Source organism: Lycorma delicatula, chromosome 4 (assembly GCF_047948215.1).
Source record: "Lycorma delicatula isolate Av1 chromosome 4, ASM4794821v1, whole genome shotgun sequence".
Taxonomy (NCBI): domain Eukaryota; kingdom Metazoa; phylum Arthropoda; class Insecta; order Hemiptera; family Fulgoridae; genus Lycorma; species Lycorma delicatula.
Window position 1 is genome coordinate 85,875,353 of NC_134458.1, and position 15,978 is coordinate 85,891,330.

A 15,978-nucleotide genomic window follows, 5' to 3' on the forward strand; every position below is an offset into this window, starting at 1 on the left:
AATTCACAATAGAAAATACTACTTATAATTGTATATGAAAAATTATTGCGTAAACATTTGTATTCCCTGCAAGGTACTACAGGCTAAAAAATAAATGCGGGCAAGTACTGAAATTTTTTTTACTGCTTTATCAATAATTAAAATATTCTATTTTTTTACTTTTTTTTTAATAAAAAAATATTTCTTAGTTAATCTCTAATGCAATAAGCTGTTTAAAAAGTCTACCTTCTACAAGGGATATCTCTAAAATAAAGACCACTGGGAAATTTCTCTCCTTATTTTGGCGAACTTGTGTCATTCATGGCCATGCTGGTAATGTACACACTGCATTGTTGCCTGTAAGTTGTCGTGTTGTAGTATTTTTGATTACGTATTAGTTATTACATAATAAAATGAATAGGAAAATTGATGTTGCCACTGACTGTAAAGTACATGGTGTCAAACGTTTTTGAACCGTCAAAAATTTTAAGCTGGTTGAAATTCATAGGCAGTCAGTTGCTGTGTATGATGATAATGTAATGAATGAAAAATACATCCAAAAATGGTGTGAAAGGTTTAGAAATAACAGAATTAATGTGCACGATGAAGAACGTTCGGGAGGCTCTTAATAATCACCGAGGACTTGTTGAAACGTGTCGATGATGAAATCAGAAAAGATCATCACTCAACGATTTCCGACGTTGCCCTTCTTTTTCTGATGTTTCAAGAGCTGTTATCAGTCGCATTGTTCATGACCATTTAGGCTTCAGAAAGGTTAGTGCAAGTTGGATGCTGCACGTCTTAACAGAACGTCACAAAAAATCTGAATGGGATCTGCTTTGGAATTTTTGATGCGCTACACAGAAAAAGGTGACGAGTTCCTTAATTCGATTGTTACCGGCAATGAAATGTGGATTTCATATTACACACCAGAAAGAAAAGTGAATGGCGTCATCCTAAATCACCAACTGGACCGACGAAAGTCAAGCCACAGCCAATTGGATGCAAACTGATGGCCACAGTCTCTTGGGATCGGTTTTGGCAAACTGCTGATCGATTTCATGCTGCGTCAAACACCTATAAATGCAGAAGCCTACTGCAAAACTTTACGTAAGTTACGGCGCACCATTCAAAATCAGTGATGTGGGCGGCTGACCGATGGCATCGTCCTGTGCATGATAATGCACATCCACATGTTGCAGGTCTGACACATTAGTTACTGAGGACCTTTGGATAGGAAATTTACGATCACCTAGAATATAGTCAGGACTTAGCTCCTTCTGATTACAATTACGGAAACTGTAGAATTTTTGGGTGGGAAGCAATTCATGGGAGACGATGAACTTAGAAATGCTGTTAATCAGTGGCTAAATAGACCGGTGGCAGAATACGACGAGGATATATTGAACCTGGTGTATCGCTACAATAAATGTCTTAAGTTATGTGGCGATTATATAGAGAAGTAGTATAAGGTATGTAGTTTAAGTAAAATAAAAAATATTTATAAAGTTTACAAAATAAAAATTTTTACAATGAAATAATCTTTACTTTAGAGATAACTTCTTGCAGTAACACAACTGCAACTTTTCTATTATTCATACTGATTATTTTGAACTGTAAAACTGGTTAACTAATGAGAATCTTTTGAAATGTTATTGTTTGAACCGATTTACAAACCATTCCCTAGATTCTTATATTCTACTAGCTGTACATGTTTTGCACTTGGATTGTTTCAGATTTTTAAAAAATATACTGATTTTTTCAGACTGTGGTAATTGAGCTACTTACTATTATCAAAGGTTTTTTGTTACTAGTGTTACCGTTTGTAAATGGTAAATATGTATATCATTTAATTGCAAGCTGTAAACATATATCATACATATATATTTCATGTAATCAAATAACTATATATTCACATATTTCCTGTAATAAATAACTACTTTAATACTAAACAATTAAAAAAGCTACACTTCCAAAAAAAAATCAATCAACTGAATAGCTAAACACAAAAAATATTAATTTAAATGAAACTGGGATGGAAAAAAAATGTAAACTAATAATAAAATATTATAACAGAATGAACTCATATATTGCAATCCTGTAAACTTCTGGAACACCGCAAATCTTGTTTGATAAATATAAAATTCCAGATGAAAAAATATTATTACTGTGATAATGTACAAATGCAGTAAGTCATTTACTGTCGAAGTAATACTGACTAAATTTTACTAAGTTTTTCCAGGGACAGTTCAGTTCGCTTGCTGTAAGTGAAGTACACTGTATTTATTTTGATACATATAAATAATGCTGCGTGTATTTATATTTTACGACTTTACTCAACTTCAAAGAACTTGCAACATTAAGATATAAAATATTTTCAATTAAAACATATATTTGTGCACTATATAATTACTAAGATCCACTTTAGTGCATCAATTTGCATTATTGTAATAACAATACGAAGCATGTTTTTTTAAAAAGTGCATTAGAAAATATATCAAGATGAGCTACTTTGCTCACATATATATATATATATATATATATATATATATATATATATAATATATCTTTATTTTAATACACTTGTAAATTAAGAAGTTAAATTTACAAATAAAGATTTTTTTTGTGAACAGAGAATACAATTAAATGGACACTTACTTCAATGTAATCACCTGTAGAAAAGTAATTATTAATAAATTGTCATGTAATTAGACAATTTATGATTTTAACAAATGTGATCGTTACTTTTGTAAACATCCTTTGTTTGTTAGCATACTGACATGAGGACTGATCCCCAATTAATAATTTGATACCACAAGCAAATGTATGCAGCTTCTCATAAGAAAAAATTAGGGGTGAGGTCATTTAACAAATATATTACCATGACAGTTGGCTAACAAAGAGTTTTACATTGTACAATTGCGGCAATGGCGGCTTGTAGCTAAAATTAGAGGGGGGTGCTGCTCCAGAAAATTTTTTCTGGGCCTTTTCCAGGCCATGGTTAAGTTTTTTTAAAATAAAAGAATTGAAAAAAAATGACTCAAATAGAATAGCTGGAAGCAAGATAATAATCTACTTCTACACTTTATTACATTCAAGAGTATTAAAAACCATATTCGGTTTAACCAAATAAATAATAAAAAGTCAATACAGATATTTTATAATATTATAAAACTTAATAAAATGTCGCTTAAAAATAATATAGTCCAATGATGCTTAATCTAAATTTCTATGTACACAGAGAAACAAATACATAATTAGTTTTTACTAATTACCTTCTCTTTCATTCTTCCAACATATTTTTGGACAGATTTGGCAATCAAAGAGCCCTTGCTTTCCACCATCTTCTGATCATTACTGTAAAAACAACTAAACCACTTTCATATTCCTTTCACCGACTAAACTAGAAAAAGGAATCAACAAGGAACATTCCACACATATGCGGAATAAAAAAACTACCTTCCACCAGCACGCCAGGGTCAGCACTGTGGGAGCGACACTGCTCTCCCTCCCTCGCATGCAGCTTCCTAAGTGTGGATTCGCACAACAGCCAAACATCACGCCACTAGAACTGTGAAGCACACAGTTTCTTACAAAGATTTTTGTATCTTTTTCATAAACTGGGGAATGGCTAATGACATTAAGCTTAAGGAATGTATATCGTACAAGTATAAAGAAAGAATTAAAGAAAAAAGGACCCATTATATTACATATTATCAATAATATAAAGTGGAAATAGGAAGTGCTGCAGTTACACAGTGCCTACACGCAAGCCGCCACTGAACTGAAAGTTGATGAATCCTGTTTACTGGTACACCATATGTTCAGAGGAAAATTCCTGTACTTTAACTTTTCCATTTTGGCCCAAACAAATATCTTACAGAGGACCTGTTAAAAGACCTGTCAAAACGGAGAATAGGTTCTCCTTAGAGACAAACCACATTTGTACATCTATCTCATTTCAGCCAGTAAGTTCAGTTTACCAGTGCCAGTTTTATAAATGAAACTGTTACACATATATCAAAACTGACAGGTTGATTACTGGATGAAGCCGTTTAGGACTAAAAACAATGTTATGTAACATAATCAAAGTTACATCTTGTCTTAAAAAGTATCTAGTGCATGTCAATTTTGTTGCCTTTAAATCCCTCTTCTGAGTCACTATAGTTTTACAAAGTTGAAAAAAGTTTCTGTATAGTAAAATAAAGAAAATGAATACATGAGAATGCAGTTAAACAATAACAAGAATTAGTTTCACCACAGCATGACTGGTAATGGCAGAATATTTGAATTAAACTCATTTCCAGAGATTCAAAGATCTATATTTGTATATTATTACAGTGTATTTAGATTTACAGAAAGCTGTGTAAAGTAAAATCATAAACGTAAAACATACATTTATGTTTTTACTGTACTTAATTTATAATAAAGAGTACAATAATTTTCAGAAAATAAGAAGCAATAGATGTATACATAGTTCCTTGTGAGGTAACACAATCCTTTTTGTGCATAATTCCATATTAAAACAATTTTTATTTCAATATTTCCGTACGCTTTTTAAAATATTAAATCATGAAAAAAATTCATTCATAACTGTCATTTGTTAGGGTAAGGGAAAAAAAATTTGCCCTATATCTAAATAGTAAACGATCAATCCAAATGCAGTACATGAAATAAATATTTTTGAAAAAGTATTTTATTAGCTTCAAGAATATAAATTGAATATAGTAAAACGTGGGTGTTAATGAGACATCAAAAAATGGAAATTGTTACAAGGAAACACATAGACAGGTTTCCCATGTATGATTGTTAGTCACTGACAGATAAGTCTGGCAGTTAGTTCATGTGTGTTAATATATTGCAATTTTTCTTGAATAAGAGTGGAATATTAAAACTAGAATTTTTTTTAATTAAATAATTAAATTTGAAATTTAAAGATATCTAATAAAGTTTTCTGTACATTATCCAACTTAAATAGTACTTATACTGTTACTTATATAGTATTGTTACTTAAATAGTACTTATAACTTAATAGTACTTATATGTTTCTACCTGGAATTTTTTACATTAGTTACTACCCAGGGTGCCCAGCCTGACACATACTTGACTTACAACCCCTATTTATACTTGTAATAATCATTGTACCTTCATAAATGCTTTGAACAAACCGAGTGTCCTTGAATAGTCCATGCACTGAATTCTTTCACTTTTATATCCAGTTCTAGCTAAGACTGAGTACAGGGTGGACAAATCTTATATGCAGTTTGTTTATATCAGGGAAGCTTATACTGTGTTAATTAAAAAAACCTCATATAAAAATGTAAGAATTATCATCAAAGGAATATGCAAGGAAAATATGTAGCTTCTGTGCTATTACTCTTTGAATTTTCATTGATATAAACTGAATATTGTTACATTTTGAATATTCTTTTACAATGAGCGCTTCTGAAAGGGACGATTATACACGACAGCTACTGGATGATGAAATCGTCTCAGATTCAGAGAATTTCTCTGACAGTGATGACAAAAATGTCAAAATATTTTATCAAAATGAACGTTCAGACAATGAAGGTGGTGATGAAGATCCCGCTCATGATATAGATGTTGAACCATTTGAAAATGAAGACTGAAGTACTGAAGCAATGTTGAATTGTCAACATCTGATCAAAATCATTTCCAGGCTAGTGATAAAAATAGTGTGGGATAAAAATCCACCTCTTCATTATCAAACTGCTTCATACAAAATTGTTAAGACAAAGAAGTGGTCCACACAGATGAACAGAAACATTATCTATTGGTAATGCATTCAAACACTTTTTTAAACCAGAAATTGTTAATATTGTCCACAAAGCGATAAGAAGACCAAAAAGTATATAAACTACTAAGAAACCACTTTAATGGAAAGATTGACTTCTTTAGACTTTTACGCATTTTGAGTACCAACAGTATGAGGGGCCAACCATTCAAACACAGACCGTGTTTAGGTTTATTCAAATGGATTTCATATCCATTGCATTAGCGTCAATAGGGTAAAATAAATTTTGTAATATCGCAAGATTTTTTCGCTTGATGCTAACAAAAGGAAACAGCATTTGAAGGAAGACAGAGCTGTGCCGATAAATGAGATATGGATGATGCTAAACTCTAAACTTCTAAACATATACTATAGACTCGCATAAAATCTTAGTCAATGAGCAACTATTTGTATAAGTGGAAGGACACAATTTAGGCAATACGTTAAATCTAAGCTTGCCAAATACAGGATAAAGGTACGGTGGATATGCGATACAAAAAATTATTATCCTCTTACTAGCCATATGTACACTAGAAAAAACTAGATGAGAAGTGATTGATTTGAGAAAGCATTGTCAATGAATTGGCTGCTCCATTCAAAGGCTCAGGAAGTAATATTATAACAGATAATTTTTTCTCAATTCTTCCTTTACACAACATCTTTTATCTTGGAATCTGACTATTGTCGGAGCATAGAAATGAAATAAATAAACATATTGCAGTGGAAATGAAGGAAACCATAACTTGAGATGTTCATTTGTCATTATTTGAATTTCACGATAATTCAATATGCTCATATGTACAAAAAAAAAAGTCAGTTATACTTTGTCATCTATGTACCATCATATATGGTTCAGGATGAAAAATAAACCGGGAACGATTCAATCCTATAACAAAACTAAATCTGTTGTAGATATAAAGGATAAATTAGTAGAAAAATATAGAGTAAAACCAGACAGACAGGTGGCCACTTGAATTTTTTTACAACATAGTCGTCATTACTGCACTTGCAGTAAATTATTTTGAAAATAATATGATCAAAAGCAAAACAGATTGCCACTGAATATTTTTGAAAGAACTAGGTGAAGAACTGTCTTCCTATTATCAAAGATTGATTAAGTCAGAAAAAAATTAGAAATTTATCTACAAAATTAGCAATTGAAAGTGTTCTAAATAGATCTCTTATTACTTCTACTTCCACAGCAACAACCTCTACTTCTGAATCATCCAAACATGATGAAACTGGATGGAAAATCATAATTGGTTGTTGTAATATTCGTTATGGGACCCCTCACAAGCGGAGAACAAAAACTCACAAATCATGTTTTCAATGTTGAACACCTATATGCTATGAACATTCATTTACATCAGGAATTTGTGAAAACTGTGCGTTGCCATCTAACAAATAATTTTTAAGTCTGGTATGATTTTAGAATACCATGTAGGTACCTGGTACATCAGGTAGTAACTAGATAATCAACATCAAATAAATATATATTTTTTAAAGTAAATTACATCAAATATGAAATAAATCTCTTTGAAATAACTCAAATAATGGGGTTCCGTGCCGACAGTAGAATCAGGCATTTGTAAAGAAAATGGTCTTATCTCAAAGTTGAAAATGGGTATCCAAGTAGTATATAAAGGTTAAAATGCTCAAACAAATTTAAGCAAAATAATTCTTATAATTATAAAAAAAATATTCTGTAAATCTCTTCATAAGAATAACAAAGCACATGTTTTTAAACTGCTAAAGCAATGTGATGATTCTTATCAGTAATATTATCAAAATATCTTAAATTGGCTGATGAGTACATATGTTTTGTGTTAATATTCAAATAACAATATAAAGTGCTTACAAACATATTTTTATGTAATTAACCATATAGTAAAATTGATTATAAAAGTTTAATCATTTAAAAAAACTGCAAACTGAATACTTTAACGGATAGACTTATCAGTTATGTGATTATATATTATGTATCTATAAATTACTTTTAAACAATTTTTAAAACATAAGGGTGTGTAGTCTGTTGATTCTATTGTATGTCCTTATAGAATGATATAAATTAATTCGATGTGGTTTCATTTAATTGACTTTAACAACTTACGGACAAAAAAATACATAAAACGTAGAATTCAAAAAACTGCCATACTGTATTTTATGCAAATGACATATTAACTATCAATCATAAATAAAACTGATCCAATTGTAAATAATAGCATGACATTATGGCCTTTTAAATATGTGGTGCAAAATAAATAAAAATTTGCTTAACTACAACAATCAATTCATCATTATCAATTAACTATTATTATGATTAATATTTCTTATAGTGAATAAATAAAATATATATTAATAAATCACCACAATCAAATAATAGGAGCTTTAAATAATAAAACAATGATTTTTACTTTGGAAGACAATAATAATTAGAAAAAACTTATAAATAAACAACAATAACATTTAACCGAACTAAATGTTCAAAAATTCAATAAAATGTCTTAACTTACATAATTACTATTTTAATATAATGTTTCTACAAATCTTATACTAATAAGAAAATGAATTAAATTTATTCATAAACAGATTAACAAAAATTAAATAAAAGCCGAGTTAATTCTGATGTGTTATATATAATAAATGATATGACACAAATGAATTTATTTATGTACTATAAAAATATAAATTACCAAATATAATATTTAAGTTATTAAACATTAATACAACCTAAATTACAGCTAACTGAGCTATTGTATGGTTTAGTTAAATTCAACACGTTCATAATGAATGATGACATGGTAACAGTGATTGCAGACGCTAAATTCAGTGCACATCGGGTATGGCATGATATTTTAAAAGGTAATTTCTCTGCTACGGTTATGGTTAATAAATTCTACACAAAATAGAACTATGTTGTTCTTAACGTGATAAAAGATCTCGTGTAAATAAATCAAATTTTTATTTAGAGCATTCTCTACAAAAATTAGCCAATTTCAAAATTTTATTGAATTTTTGTCATATAAATTTGATAATTTTTTTGTCCTGGATTGCAGTTTCTTTTATAAATTTCAGATATTAATGAAAACTAAAATAACAATATTATTAACACAAATAATTAAAGCTTTTTAAAGAAAATACATAAAATACATACTTGAGTTGAGAATTCTTATGTACTGTTACCATTCTTAAAAACTGATACCATTCAATGTAATTTAAAAAATTTTAAACAGAATTTTACAGTACTTACAAATAGCATCTAACAAAAGAAAAAAATAACTTTATTATTAATATCTATCACTCTTCACATGCAAACATGATTATGTTTAAAATGTACATAGTATACATGGACTATACTGACCACCATCATGATGCAATCCATAATGAACAAAATAAATTATCAGCAACTACAAATATTATCACATTGATTTTCAAAAATTAATCCTGGATCAGCTTTTAAAATAGAAAACTCATTAAAGATATTTCTAGTAAAATACTGTATCGCTTATGTCCTTTTGAGTATGTAAATGAATTTTTCTTCTTTTTTTTTATATAGTGTTTCCCATCAGCTCAGTTAAAATACTTTACTCTCAATTTTAATTTATTTAGATTTATCTGGTAATCAACAACAATCACGGAGTATTTACCGACAATTTTTCTCACTTAATGAAAACACATACGCAGAAAAAATACGAGCTGAAATGCAATGTAACTGTTATGTAAATAATTACATAAATTCATGATTTGATAGATATTCAACAAATGAAATAAAACATATTTAGTACTTTTTTTAAAGAAATAAATTTGGATTAACTGATATAAAAAAAAAGCCACACAGGTGGAAGAAAAACTGAAAAGTTTACGATTGTGTAGTCAAACATTAGGAATTACTTTGAAATATTAAAAAAAGAAACTACATAAATATTTTATATAAAATTTTATATATATATATATACTTACTGATTAATAACAACTGCTGAAAGGTAAAAACATGAGTTTATTAATTTTGTACAAAATTCATTTGCTTCCTTTCTCAAACTTCTCAGTAAACCTAATATGTTAAATACTTATTTCCACCCCTCCCTATACCATAAACAGTACAATTTTTAAGAACACCATTCAGGCATCCTGATGATGGATTATTTTGTAAAACACGTAGAGCAATTAATTAACTTATTTGTTGAATATTTTTTCAGAAACCCAGAAATATTTTCTATAACTGCAATTACTGCTTCACACGATCCATTACATTATTCATAATTGTCTATTAATACATAACAAAATTTCAGAGGATATTTAGCAAACTATGATAGTTTTATGGATGAATTTCACACTGACAAGTCTGAACATACCTCTCAATTTTTGTTTACAAAGTTAGGTTTCTTATTGTCTATGGGGGAAAAAATTGTAATAAAATGAGTAAATAAATCTCAGTAATAATGGTTGAAATATTTTTTGTTAATAATAATGGCCTGATAAACATATATTTCAATGTGTTTGATGGTCTGACTGTGGTAATAAAAAAGGAATGGCAATTTTATAGATTCTTTTAAGACAGTTTTACTGATCAAAAACATACTACTTGTATAATTTTAAATCACTGAACTTTTTAATCTCTAGAGCCTCTAGAACTAGATTGTTCCTGAATAAGGCTCCAAGATTGATGACAGAAACCTACCTTAGTCTGTATATAATTAATTTTGCATAATAAATAAATTAGTCCACTATACTACAATATAACATTAGATCCTGGTTTATGTTATGCAATAAACCCAATTCATGTTTTACTTCTAAGATGTTTTCATAATTTTCTATTAATAAACTGTAACCGATCATAATTTAGAATGATTGGTAAGATTGTAGGTGCATGACTAATTAATGCTGACAGTTATAACACTGAATACAGTTTCCTCTTTCATCTTATAGATTAGGGAGATTAATTTTAAAATTCTATGCATAGTAAACCGACCAATTGATCCTTTGCTAGTTGGAACAAGCATTTGATAAAAGAAAAAAAAGATTTGACTAGAATTGTGAAAGGGGTGATAGTGGTTATACTGGTCCCCGTGCACTGATGCACTGATGTCATTAAAATTTCTACTATGATACCCTGTCATTTCTACGTTAATCTTAACATAAAACTCATTTACAGCCTAAAAAATAAAATTAATTAGAAAAACTCTAGCTGTTTTCTAATAAATCATTCAAAGCTTACCCCATAGAAAAACGAATAACCTATCTTCAAACAATGATTGACTACACATAATAAAACAGACTTTCCACATGTGTATAATTATACAGTAAATGTTATTCTACAGAAATAACTTCTTTCTTTTTTAAAATACTGTACACCTAATGATATGATATATTTTTAAATGAAAAGAAATAAAAAAAAATACATGAAGGAACAAACTTATCTTACAAGAATGGTATAATAACTAATAATAAAATCATCTAAAATATTCTCAAAATAGGACAAAATTAAACATTTTCATTAAAACACATCAAAGATTAATGCAAATAAAACAATAAATGATACTTCTTACTTAATTAAAAAAGGAATATTTTTCTATATTAGTTTCTAATATGCAGTATACATCTTATCATATACAATAATATTAATTATAAATTACACACTGGTTCATCATAAAATGAATAAATGTTAATGGACTATCAAAAATAGGTAGAACAAACCAATATACTAACATATCCTAACAATAACATTATAAAAAAAACTGACATAACAAACATTTGGTAAAACACATTATACAAAATAACTCTTTAAGTGAAGACTGTTGTTCATACCACAAGTAAAAATAATTTACCAATCAAATACAATGTAATTTTTAAATGTAAAAAGAAACATCAGCTTTGTTATAAAAATCTTTTATAGCTGTCAGCCCATGAAAATTACTAAGTTTCAACAAGACTAAAATTTATGCTACTTTTCAAAGAATACCATGACGATTTATAAACTTCTTAGTGACTATGCACGTCACTTGACCCCTACACAATCATTACAGCAAAACGTACCTTACCTACAGGCCATTCGTGCGTTTATACCACTTTTTAATTTAAAAAAAAAAAAAACTGTGATAAAATTTTGTAGCTGCATCCAAATTCAAACCGATTAGAAAATATGGCAATGATTATAAAAGTAGAAATGTTAACTTTTACAATTCAGTATGAAATATTAAGTTACTTAAAGCAAGGCTGCTGAATATTTTCGGTTATAATGTTCTGACTTAATACAGTTAAAAGAATTCTGAGAAACTTCAATGAAAAGATCTCATTTTAAATTAGGTTGTAGCTCGATATAGCTTTGTAAATTAGTTGATAGATTAGTGATTAGTGGAACAAGCTGGAATGTTTACTTCCTAAAGAAGTTGCCATCTACATATTACAAAGACGCAACAATTATGAACTTTGTTTTTATTTTTACATCATATCCTGATACAAGGAAATGAATTAATTTTATTTTATTTTTAAATAAATGGTGTTATATGACACCTATAACAAACCACACTTAACAAATGATTAACTTTCCTTAACAGAACTGTAATTAAAAAACAATGTTCTATCAGAAAAATAGTGTAATAAAATTAACATTATAAGCTAATAATTGAATCTAAGTAGTCAATCAACAATTTAAATAATATGTAAAAGCTATTTAGTATGTCAATGTTATTTAGGTTTATTTTTTACAATAAAAACCTTATTGATTTTTCAAGCATCAATTCTGTTTTTGTACATGCGTAATAAAAAAGATTTTTCAGAAAAGTTTCTATTTCAGTTAGAAATGACCTCTGTTTAATTGATTAAGGCACCGTAACACAAGTACATTATAAATTAACTAACAAGAGAAAAAAAATGTAAAAACTGGTTAAAAGACTTGAGATCAATTAAAAATATTGTGTTCATTAAAACTGATGTAATAAAGAACAAAAATCGCAAGAAAAATAATATTAAGGAAGAGAAATATGAGGCACTTACAAATAAGTAATTTTCATATAAAATTTGAACATCATCGCTCAATGGGTAACCAAATAATATATGTATAGTGCATTACGTTATACAGTGAAGACTGTATAACGTCTTCACTGTATAACCAGTGAATAACCAGTGAGCAGCATATCCAACAAGTCAGGACTTTGTTAACAAAAGTCAACTCACCAGGGAAAGTGGATAACTAGCCTTGTTCAAACAAGTGGAGAGGATGGGGGAACAATAACTGCCTGCAGTGAGTGAGGGAGTGTTTGAGACAAATTTGTTGGGGGACTACACATACATGGCCCATAATATATTGTACACCAGCAAATATGGGAACGAAGTTAAGAAGGGAGTAGGTGCTTTGGTTTATATTACACAAGAATATTTCAGTGTGGGGGAGATTACTTTTTGCCCTTGAATGTAGAATGACAAGTTGTCTTCTCAAGCATCTAGACCATTATAGCCTAGCAGTATAAACAGATTGTGGACCTTAAAATCCTGAAATAACCTAACCCAGTAGGGTTACTCTTCTGAGGCTAACAGAAAAACTACTCTACTATACCAAGAGCATCAGATGACTGACAGCAATTTTCTACGAAAATATAAAAAACTATTTACTCTAATGAGCATGTGAATGGGAAATTGCATATCAAATATATCTAATTAAAATTTTTAAAGCAACTTTATCTTTCCTACTAGATCTGTAATATTATTTCTATGTTCTTTACTCACCAAATTACATTGATTCAATGTACATAATTTCAGAAAAAAATTTGTGCAATAAGTAATGAAATTACCAGTTATGAGTATATACATACAAATATGTACAAGTTCAATAAAAACAGCTAACAAATAAAAAAACAAAGGCAAACAATATTATATATATATATATATATATATCACATCCTAAGTATGTGCCACTCAAAAACCACTCACTCACACACTCACGTGAAAAGATTCATATCACATAATACAACATTTCCATAGAAATATTTCATTCTTGTAACAATACACTTAATTAAACTTTCAACAAATGATAAATCAGTGAATAAAATTTTTCACACTTTGTACAATATAACATCTACGTATTGACACAAAATAATAATAATGATAATAAATATATAATTTAACTTCCATTCAATTTACAACACATTATAACAAATATACCATACATTTTTATAATAAAAAATCAAGGGTTGTTTTACAGAAACTGCCACAATTGCAATTTTTTTAATAATGAAGAACACAAAAAAAAATACTTAAAGAAAAAGGCTAACTATATTTTTAGCTGATTTATTTGAAATATTAAAAATTGATTATACATTTCAGTGATAATTGTTCTACTAAGAGAAAAGGGAATGGAATATTTTTTTATTTAATGATAATTAAACATTTACAACATGAAACTTCAAAAAAATTTCTTCTAAAAAAAAATTAAAAATTGACATGTGTTTTGATTCTAATAATCAATGCAAACTGCACCAATTTCTGTGTAGTTCCACTGATAATATTGCAAGTGTCTATATGTTAAGTTTATGTATCATAATTCTGAGTTTCATTTATATTTGATAAAACTCCACTACTTTTACCATTTTAATCATATTGCCACTTCATACACTTAATCAGCTATTGCAATGTCTTGGAAGTTGTTCAGAAGAGGCCATACATCACTGTTCTGAACCATCAATGGCATTAACTGTTTTGGATGTAACTGATTCTATATAAAGATGTTTTATAGCTGTGTAACAGTTTACATATGAAGTAATTTTTAATAATTCTAGAAATAAAATAGGAATTATAATATATAACAAAGTGGCCATATGCTAACTTCACCGACTGAAGGTCTTATTTCAGGCAATTCTTTAAATAGGAAGAGAAGAAATAAATTTATAAATAATATTGATAAAGGGTGGTAAAATTCTTTGATTTTTATTATAAAACATCAATATAATTTTAAAATAATTCTTTTTTTGTGTTCTTCGAGTTAATTCATTTATATATACAGCACAATATGAAAAGAAAAAACTTCTAATCTATACAACATTAATTATACAAACAATCTTCGCATTATAAAATTTCATAATTATTCAAAATCTAAAATATTTTCCTTTACTTCTTCAACTTACAGATAATTAAAAAAAAAGTTATATACTTATACTCAGTAGTAGCAGTTTAGAGTGGTAGTTCTCTAAAAAAAAAACTTGCTTAATTTTTTGGAATATAAATTTATTAAAAAGCATACATCACATTTACCCAAACTTAATTATAATGGGACTAATATGAAATTAATATTATTAGACTAGTCTCTCAAATTTATCAACAATTCAGTTTGTGTAAAATCTCAGAACAGGATTAAAGGTGACTTGAAAGTAGTACGCACTCTTTGAAGGTAAATAACTTGTCAGTTTGTAATATATCCTCTTTCAATTACAACACTTTCGGGGTTCATAATTTTTACTACTGTGTTCCTTTATTTAATAAATAAGTATTACCTTATTTACTTCTGTAGTTAATAAACAGTAGAAGGACTAAATTTGTTACATATTTTCATTTCTATTTCAGAATTCAATTACCATCCTTCAAATAAAACTCCTAAATGTTCATATCTTTCCCTCCGCCACATGTTGAATTTCTGAGATTATACTGTATCGAACCGTATTTACCATACAGAAAACTAAAATACTAACATAAGTTTCAAAATTGGTAAGAAATCTACTGGAAAGAAAGTTATGACAAAAACAAATAACAATATTTATAATATTTTCACAATTCATACAAATTTTAATCTTTTATAATAGAATAAAAATGAATCTTTTTGCAATAGAAATCACAAAAAGATTATGTATCAAAAATGAATGGTTTTGATAGTTCATTTCTTATGTAATGAATTCTGTAAGGAGCTTACCTATGAAGGAAATATATTGTTTTCTGATTTGTGATGAGCATAAATGTGAAAAGGAACTGGAACAAGGAGGATTCAATTACTTAATAGCAATGAAACCATTATATGCATGCATGCATGCATGTACGCACACAAACTGAGAGGTTGAAGAGTACACTAAATGGTGAAATAACGTGGTCTACTATCATATATCATATCGTGGTCTACTATCATATATATATGAATTCATGTAGTACTGGCCTTTTGCTACAGAAACAGAAAGTATTGTTTATGATTTATAAGTGGTATTTCTGTTTAATTTTATAGTTTAATG

The 15,978-nt window shown here is 28.4% G+C and overlaps 1 protein-coding gene across 1 annotated transcript in view; it reads right to left on the reverse strand.

The window, feature by feature from the left end:
• Window positions 1–2,621: 2,621 nt before the first annotated feature.
• The window catches only part of LOC142323618 (CTD small phosphatase-like protein 2), a 93,849-nt gene continuing 80,492 nt past the window's right edge, over window positions 2,622–15,978 (reverse strand). Inside the window, exon 12 of the mRNA XM_075363489.1 lies at window positions 2,622–9,469. The gene's annotated coding sequence lies outside the window, so the exon portion shown is untranslated. The remainder of the gene's footprint in view (window positions 9,470–15,978) is intronic.